The 9,317-nt window shown below is 44.8% G+C and overlaps 2 protein-coding genes across 6 annotated transcripts in view; one reads left to right on the top strand and one right to left on the bottom strand.

Moving 5' to 3' along the window:
* The window catches only part of Znf106 (zinc finger protein 106), a 52,594-nt gene extending 51,760 nt beyond the window's left edge, over window positions 1–834 (bottom strand). For all 3 annotated transcript variants that reach the window (XM_050134252.1, XM_050134253.1, XM_050134254.1), the window contains exon 1: window positions 675–834. The gene's annotated coding sequence lies outside the window, so the exon portion shown is untranslated. The remainder of the gene's footprint in view (window positions 1–674) is intronic.
* Window positions 835–932: 98 nt separating this feature from the next.
* Window positions 933–9,317, top strand: part of Snap23 (synaptosome associated protein 23) — a 34,128-nt gene continuing 25,743 nt past the window's right edge. Inside the window, exon 1 of one of the 3 annotated variants that reach the window (XM_050134262.1) lies at window positions 933–953. The gene's annotated coding sequence lies outside the window, so the exon portion shown is untranslated. Of the gene's footprint in view, window positions 954–5,014; window positions 5,107–9,317 lie in introns of those variants that run through there. The other 2 variants (XM_050134261.1, XM_050134263.1) reach the window with 2 other exon arrangements.

The following is a 9,317-nucleotide window of genomic DNA, read 5'->3' as shown; positions in this document are numbered from 1 at the left end:
AAAAAAAAAAAAAAAAAAAAAAAAAAAAAAAAAAAAAAAAAAAAAACTTCCTTATCTGGTTCTAAGATGAAAAAAAAAAACCAAAAAAACAAACAAACAAACCAGAAACAGTGAAATCTAAAACTTCCCCAACAAGATGGCTTACTTCACTCTCAAAGATACTACACTGACCAGACTAAAGTGTGAGGCGGTGCAAGCATCTCCTCTCCATTAACTACGCACTGAGATTACACTAAATATTAAATGGACACATAGTGTTCCACTAGTTGCTAGAACAGCTTCCCCAAAGCAGAGACCTCAAAGGCAGAAAAAAGAGGCGAGACTGTCAGTCTTGAGAGGCGGGAAGGCTGAAATCCGCAGCTTTTAAACACAAGACTAAGGCTGAGATTCCTCCCGGACCCCAGGCCGACAAAGGTCAGGGCCTGTCTCAGAGGTCAAAGACCCGGAGCCACGCGTCCAGCCTGAGGGGTTGCGAGCAGAATCGGACCGCCCCCGTGGGTCTGTACCCTGAAGCCAGGTGCCCCGCTCGCCCGTAAACTCTAAACCCACGCGGATCGGAGGCGGCACCATGGCGTGGCTTGCGTGCAGGCGCAGCCCCACCACTTGCTCAAGGGGCAGACCATTCGACCCTCGGCCTCCTATACGCCCCACCAGGCCAGGCCCTCCATACTCACACTCACAGCCCGTCCTTCCTACGCCATCAGGCTACCGAGGGCCCGGCGAGGGAGCTCCCAGAGGCCCCCTTAGCCTCCGGTCCGGCGGCGGCCTGGGACCCGCTCCCCGCCGGGCACTGACGCCGCCGCCGCCAGCGCGCAAGCGCACGCAGCCCGCGCGCTCCCTTTCCCCACCCCCACCCCCTACCCCATCTGCTCCTTTCAATCAGCTAGCTTTATTTGAACATAAGAAGTGAACAACGGACACCGGGCAAAAGGCCCTTCACAAGAAGAACCGAGGTAGGTCCCTGCACCTCGCTTTCATTCAGCCTTTTTTCCACCTCTCTCTCATTCTCCTAGCTTTTTCTGGACTTTTTTTTTTCTTTCCTACTTTAATAGCCCTCCACCATAAACTGTGACACTGTCTTAACTAAATTTCAAAACTATTCCTTTTTTGTGAAACTTTTGAGCAGGTAGACCTAGACCCCAGATTCTGGAGGTTGTAAGAGGAGGGTCAATATGAGGTCAAGGCTAGCCAGGGTTACATAGTTTCTGGGCTACAAAGTGAAACTGTCTCAGCAAAAACAGAACTAAATTTAAATCTTAGCCTAGCTAGTAATTATTTATTTTCGTTTTGTTTTGTTTTTCGAGACAAAGTTTCTCTGGGTAGCCCTGGCTGTCCTGGAACTTGCTCTGTATAACAGCCTGGCCTAAAATTCAGAGATCCCTCTGCTAATCTGAGTGCTAGGATTATCTGGGATTAAAGAAAGGCTTTTGCCACTATTACCGTGCGGGGAGGGGTTTAGAGACAAGGTTTCTCTGTAGCCTCGAACTCACAGAGATCTGCCTGCCTCTGCTTTCCGAGTGCTGGGATTAAAGGAGTGCGCCGCCACCACCTGGCAGTAATTTTTAACTTTATGTAAAGTGATATTTTTCTTGGAATGTCAGTTTTTAGGGTTCAAATGAGAATATTTAATGTATTATTAAATTTTGAGCAGCCATGCTCGTTTGGGATCTTGCAGTGATTATAGTAAACAGTTACAAGAACAGCTCCATTTAAGAAAACTGTCAGAGTTGGGCGTGGTGGTGCTCACCTTTAATCACAGCAGAGGCAGGCAGATCTCTGTGAGTTTGAGGCCAGCCTGGTCTTTCAGAGTGAGTTCCAGGACAGCCAAGGCTACCCTGTCTCAAAACACACACACACACACACACACACACACACACACACACACACTAAAGAAAGAAAGAAAACTATCAAAGCCTCAAATCAAAATAAACAGCTACCTTCATTAATGTGTAAATCCAGATTCCTTCTAAAGGTTTAGGGAATTCTTCCAATTGTGTGTTTGTGACATCACAAATCCTTGAAGCCTGCTACAGAACTGCTTTGCTCTGTAAATTCTGAGCCATAATTTAAGGGAAAGCCAATATAGGTGAGGACCAAGATAACCCTAAATCAGGATTTCACAACCTTTTTTTTTTTTTTTTCTTCGAGACAGGATTTCTCTGTAGTTTTTGGATCCTGTCCTGGAATTAGCTCTTGTAGACCAGGCTGACCTCCAGCTCACAGAGATCCACCTGCCTCTGCCTTCTAAGTGCTGGGATTAAAGGCATGCACCACCACCGCCCAGCAGGATTTCACAACTTTAAAATATTAACGTTTTGGAGCAGATAATTGCCGTCAGTTGCTGGCTAGTGCATTCTAAGATAAGGCTCCCCCAACTCTCCAGACCCTGCCCGATGTCCTGTGGAGGACGGAAACGGCCTCTAGCTGAGAACTACTGTACCACATTGTACCACATCCCGTAACCATCCCAGCTCTAAATGAATTCAGCCATATGTGTTCTTCCTCCCTGCCCTGAAGAAATGATTTGAGAAAGATTAACAAAACAGAAACTGCTGAGTTCATTTCTACAGGCTGTAAACAAGCAGTTTATAGTGCTTATCAGTCCTCTCCTCTGGTCAGTTTAGTTTATCACGTTCTACAATCATCTCGAAGCTTTCCAAGTTCCTTAAACTTGCAGCCACCTTTCTAATCAGCAGAGGCTCTTTCTCTGACTTCTCAGAAAACAACTTCCTGTTTCTAAACAGACAGGCTTACAGATACATTTGGTTGTTAAAATTGAGAATCTTCCTCCCTCCCTCCCAACTCTGTGTGGGTTGGTCTCTCTTCTGGGAATGTTCCTTTCAGGTCAGTGTCTAGGGTTGTTTGTTTTTACATCTATTTATTTGTGTCTGTGTGGAGCAACATTCTTGTCATCTGGTGCACGTATATAGAGAGTCAGGGGACCCACATCTGTGTGGGCTCCAGGGATGGAAATCAGGTCTTCAGGCTTGATAGCAACTGCCTTTATCTGATGAACCTTCTTGCCAGCAGCCTCTGTCCTATGGGTTTTATTGTTTGAGATGGGGTCTCAGAGAGCTAATGTTAGCCTCAAAATCATTGTATAGTCAGCGATGACTTTGTACTGTAATCCACCATCTCGTGATACTGAGATTATAGGACTATGCCACTATCCTAGGTTTCCTATCAGTTTGATTTTTAAGAAATTCTTTATATGTTACCTGTATGTTTATCCTGCATGAATATCTGTGTACCATCCTTGTGCATGGTGCCTGTGGAGGCTCCTGAATTTATGTCTTTTGGAAGAACAGCTATCTCTCCAAACCATGATTTTATTTTATTTTTAAAACAAGGGATTACTATGCAGTCCTGGCTCACCTGGAGCTAAATGGATCAGGCTGGCCTCAAACTCAAAAAGATCCCCCTTTTTTGCCTCCTGAGTGCTGGGATTAAAGACAGGCATGCACCACCAACTCCATCAGTGGTTTGAGTACTTCAGCTCTAACCCTCTCAAAATCTTTATCTAGATTATCACGCACACCCTTTTTAAAAATTCAATCGTTTTTCTCATTTGGGTCTTTTCTCCCATATTCACGTTTTCCTGTCTTCATTCTGATAAAATAAAAACGAACAGAACACATAACTCCTCCCTTTTCAGAGGCTCTTTATAACCTGTCCTGACTTCTCTCCTCTCTCCATACTATAGCAGTGTTTGCCAACTGTCACACTCCCAGGTTATTAAATCCAAAAGACATTTCCCAAGCTTCATCTTCTATAACTTAGGAAGATACTATTTCTTTGAAATAGTTTTTTTTTTAAATATTTATTTATTATTTATACAATAGTCTATCTGTGTGTATGCTGAAGGCCAGAAGTGGGCACCAGATCTTATTTCAGATGGTTGTGAGCCACCATGTGGTTGCTGGGAATTGAACTCAGGACCTCTGGAAGAGCAGACAATGCTCTTAACCACTGAGCCATCTCTCCAGCCCCCGAATAGTTTTATTCTCTAGATTGCTAGCATTTGGCTTTACTCCTAGAGGTGCTTGGAAGAATTCTTGGGGCAAGTGGTCTAAAATCCTTTAGTAATTCAATGGCCATAAAATGAATTATTATTTGGCTCATTATTCCAAAATTTACAAAATTTACTCTTTATAAAGAGCTGCTTCTCTCCTTAGCTTGACTCCCAGCGCCGCTGTTGATGGACTCAGGGATAAGCCTCTGGTGTGCTAAGTGCTACCTTTCTCCCCTACCCTACAGATAGCCCCTACTTTCTTCCTCCTCTGGAGTTGGTGTTGAAATAGGATCTCAGTATGTCGTCAGTCTGGCCTTACATGCCAGAAGTCAGGTGATCTTCCAACCTCAGCCTTCGAAATAGCCTGAGAACTACACGATGCGAGCTATCACGCCTTCATTTCTCTGGACTCAGAAAGTGAACTCTTAAAACTTCTAACAAGAATGAACCTCAAGAAACTTCCAGAAGGCGCCTCGTTGTTCTTGGCATCCCATTGTCACAGCCTGCAAAGTTCTTATTTCCTTGACTTCCGGAGGGCTTCCTACTTATCCTTCGTGACTCTAAGAGTAACTTCCTGCGGTAACCATACAGGCACCCCTCAAAATAAATTTTGTTCATTGTGGGCCAAAGGCAACCCGGAGTTCCTGTGCGCCGTATTCTGCTCACTGTAATGTGTTAACGCATCTATTTCTCCCGTTTAGACGAATCAAAACATCCTGTAGACTTTGACAGTCATTCCAACTTTTCTTAGGTGTGCAAACTCTTTAGGTGTCCGGCAAACAGCAGCCTTTCGTGCGTAAGGCTGGGTGCAGGAACTCCTCCCACCCTCGGGCGGGGGTTGGGGGGAAATCTCTCCGGTTAACGGGTGAGTTCCCAGGTTCTCCGCTTGCGTGGCAGGCGAGTTAACCCGCCCCCCCCCCCCGCGCACGGTGATTGGCTCCAGCTGTAGAGGCGTGTCTAACCCCACGGCTCCCGGCGAGTGCGCAGGCGTAGAAGTCCTCAGGGGGGGGGGCGCATGCGCGCGAGTTAGCACCGGGTCCTATCTAGGAGTGTCCGATCTGCCGTGGCTGGAGAGGAGAGGCAGGAGCACCCCGGTGAGTCTTTTGGAATATGGCTGAGAGCTGGTCAGTGGAAAGGATAGGGTGATATTCCGAGGAGAAAGAGAGTGTGGTGATGGTTGAATTTTGATGGGGTCGGACTTGAGGGGAGAAGTGAACTCCGGCCACTTCTCGGTAGATTGGGCCGAGAGCAAGGACGCCAGGCGTTGGCGACCAGGGCGAGCCCAGCACAGGAAGGAAGGCGAGATGGTGGTGCCCTGGACTTGTGTGGTTCGACTCCCCATCTCTCACCTCCAGCCTCGGTGTTGCTCCTTAGTTTTAACAGACTGTCTGGTGACCCTAATGACCACACAGTTCTGAGATAGTTGTTGAGAAAACTGACCCCGAGGCTCGTGGCATTGCACACTTCACTGTCTAGGAATGTCCCTACTTACCTTGACTTCCCCGCGGGTGCATACCAAGAGCACGGGCAATCAAAGGATAACTTTTTACCCAAATTGGGCTCGGAGTAGTTGGTTTGAGAAAAGTATCTTGAAGTTCTGTTTGTTACACTCCTTTCCTTCGTCCTTAATCATTAGTCACTGCACTGTTAGGAAAAGCAAACTGGTGGTGGAGGAAGCGAAAGACGTCAGGGTTGAGGAGAGAGAGAGAACTTTCTCTTTTGCTGCTTGTCATCTGGGTGGGTTTGGCCTGGAGACGGGGATGATTGACCGCAGGGGAGTTTAGAAACAGACAACTTTTTGACAGCATGTTCTCAGCCTTTCGAAAGTAGTGTAGCTTCTTTCTACAAGATATTGTAAGCATTGAAATAACCTCTGCTGCCTTGCTGCCTTTCCTGGTAAAATACTGGTAGTTCAGTCACAGCCAGGTAAAACGGATCCTTCTCAGGTTCTTTTCTCTTGGAGAATACGACGCTTAAAACCTGTGAGACCTCATTTGCTAAAGCACTTAAAACAAACAGACAAAACAAAACAAAACGTGATCTTACTGTGTAGCCCAGGCTGGCCTGGAACCTAGTGACCAGCCTGCCTCTGCCTCCCAAGTGTTGAGATTAAAGCTTAAGTACTTTAAAATCCAAACTTAGGCAAAGTAAGAAATTTTAATATTTCAGTCACTAGCAAAGTTGATGCCCAAGGTAGCCATTGGACACTTGTTATTTGTAATATGATGTATTGAGATATACTAGAAAGAACACTTTGAAGTAGATAAGAACAAACAGAAGAAATACTTCTCGCTGTGCTACTGGGAGAGGCCATGTTAAAGTAAATGATTAAATAACTTAGCCTGTACCTTAAATATTTATCATACTTGGTAGGAGTTTTTGCTTCTTTGTTGTTGTTCCTTTGTTGTCAGGTTTTCCTCTAGCTTTCTACTTCGACACTGTAGCAACCCTCAAGACCAAGTGAGGTTGGGCCAGAGCTGGGAGTGGGTGGCTGGGATCTCAGGTGAGAATCTAATGACACCCCGTCTTCTCATTCTACCCCGGGAAGGTCAACAGGCCCAATTTTGAGAACCTTTTGTGACTAATCACAGTTGCTCTGATTAAGATGGTAATGGTTGTTTATGCTCTGAGGACAGTGTTCCATAATAACATATTTAATAATTATGAGGCAGTTATAATACCTATAATCTCCACTACTTGGAAGGTTAAAGCAGGAAAATTTCAAGTTTCAGGTGACCCTCAGCAATCTCATGCAACCTCATCTCATATATAGACTATACTGAACATGTTGTTCTAGGCACTGCTTTATTTGGTGCTTGGGAATTAAATCCAGGGCCCCTCCTGCGTACTAAGTACACTTCCATCTGAACTGCTTTTCTAGGAGTAGGTATTGCTGATACATATTTTGCCTGAGTTAACCATGTAACTTGATTTACTCATAATTATTCTCACTTAATGAAGAAACTAAAGTATAAGAATTAAGTAAGCAATAGGCAGGATTTGAAAGCGTTATGTCAGCTGGGTATGGTGTCTCATGCCTATAAAGCCAGCACTTTGGAGGCAGAGACAGGAGTATTGCTGGGTTTTTGTTTGCTTTACATTTTACTTATTATTTTTTGTATGTGTATGTGTTGAGGGGTGCACACATGGTAGGTAGTCAGAGGAAAGCTTGTAAGAATCCATTCTTTGCTTCCATCATGTGGGTACCAGTGACCAAATTCCGGTCGTCAGGCTTGACTTCAGAACTTTTGCCTGCTAGCCATTTTGAGGGCCCAGATGGCTTTAAGTTTGACGCCATCCTGGTCTAAATTGTACCAGCTTCTGTCTTAGTTCATTTTTGCTTTTGTCACTTGGTGACAAAAGACCATCACCAAGGCAACTTCTAGAAGAAAGCGTTTATCTGCCTTGCAGTTTTCCAGAGGGTTAAAGTCCATGGCCATCATGCGGGGAGCACGGCAGGGGGCAGGGCAGCAAGCAGAGCTGGCACTTGAGCGATGGCTGAGAGCTCATGTCTTGAGACAAGCACCAGGATGAGAGAACTAACTGGGAATAGCATGGGCATTTAAATCCTCCAAGCCCGTGCCCAGGGACAACTCCTCCAACAAGGCCGTACCTGCTAATCCTTCCTTCCCAAACCATTCCACCAACTGGGGACCCAGTATTCAAGTCTATGGCGCCCTTCTCATTCAGATCACCACGGTGGTTGTACACATGCCACAGTCAGAGACAGCTGTGGATTCCTGGGATGGAACTCCGGTAATCAAGTATGTAAGCCCTCTTGCTGGCCCCAGAAACACCATTCTTTAATGTTCTTTGGAATTACTGTTCTTAGAGACCTCAGTACTGATGTTTTCTGTATGTATATGCTAATTGCTCTTTTTAGCCTACTCTGGAAACTGCAGAACACATCTAATGTAATACATTTTAGAGCCAACTCACATAAGGATGGTTGGAGAAGCGTTTCAAATGAGATGACGCGTTGTCATTCATCTTTACCTTAACTTGGTGCCTAACATACGTAGCCTGCAGGAATGACAGACAGCTGCTGGCATTCAGGTGGCTTTTTCACCTTCCACATCTGCAGGGGGAACGCCATTGGATTCACCCAGGATTACTCCCAAGTCACTTAGGGTAGAATTGTGGAGATTCCAAAGCTGACCCAAGCTTGAAGGCTGGGTGTTAGACACCAAACAGTTAAAATGTGCACTTCTCTAAAACTGCAGTGTAATTTTTGGGTTCCTGTTTCCATTGGTTCCTTCTGACTCACTCGATTCTTGTCTTGAGTCATGTGTTTCGCTATACAGATGTTTATAATAGATACGATCCTATGGCGCACTTGCAGCACGTCATCTGCATAGTTTGGGGGAGTCTCCACATAAGAATGGCTAATGTTATCCACATAGAAGAAGGTACAAAAGAAACCAGAGAGAGGAAATAAAGGGAGGAACCTTTGTTGTTGTTGTTTTATATTTTGAGACAGGTTTATATTTTGTGTGTGTGTGTGTGTGTGTGTGTGTGTCCTAGGCCAACCTGGATGTAGTGTTGTAGTATTGCTCCTTCCTCATCCTCCCAACATTGGTGCAGACCATCACACCTCGCTATGGTTCCCACACAATTAAAAAAAACTGAATCAGTAGTAAAATATAGCTCTAGAGAGAATCTGAGTTAAATTGTTTTGCCTGATGACTTAGGATTATATCTAAGGTTCTGTCTTATTCTCTGTAATCCGTCTATTTTTTGATCTGTTCTCTACCGTGTCTCTTTGGGGTCTAGAAGTACAGCGTGTGTTGGTATGTCGCTCATACACTTGTGCATCTAGAGCAGCGGTTCTCAGGTTCCTGATACCGTGGCCCTTCAAGTTCCGAAGGTTGTGACCCCCAACCATAAAATTATTTTATTTTATTTTTATTTTTGGTTTTTCGAGATAGGGCTCGAATTTACAGAGATCTGCTTGCCTCTGCCTCCCGAGTGCTGGGATTAAAGACATGTGTCACCACTGCCTGGCTCCATAAAATTATTTTGTTGCTACTTCGTAACTAATTTTGCAGGACGGAAGGGAGGGAAGCGTAGAAAAATATAGCTCAATAAAAACAGTGTAAATTTTTTTAAAGAGAAAGGAAAATGAATGAACACAGGAAAAAATAACTGTAATTTTGCCACTGTTATGAATCATAGTTAAATATCTGATATGCAACCTCTTAAGGGATTGTGACCTGCAGGCTGAGAACCACTGATCTAGAGCCTAAAACAAAGTCATTGTGACATGGACCATCTTGTATGGGTTAAAGATGATTGGCAAGGTTTT

Source organism: Alexandromys fortis, unplaced genomic scaffold (genome assembly GCF_014885135.2).
Source record: "Alexandromys fortis isolate MF-2015 unplaced genomic scaffold, M_Fortis_MF-2015_v1.1 scaffold_6, whole genome shotgun sequence".
NCBI classification, from domain to species: Eukaryota; Metazoa; Chordata; class Mammalia; order Rodentia; family Cricetidae; genus Alexandromys; species Alexandromys fortis.
Note: the sequence above shows the minus strand (reverse complement) of the source record. Positions and strands in the feature narration are given on the sequence as shown.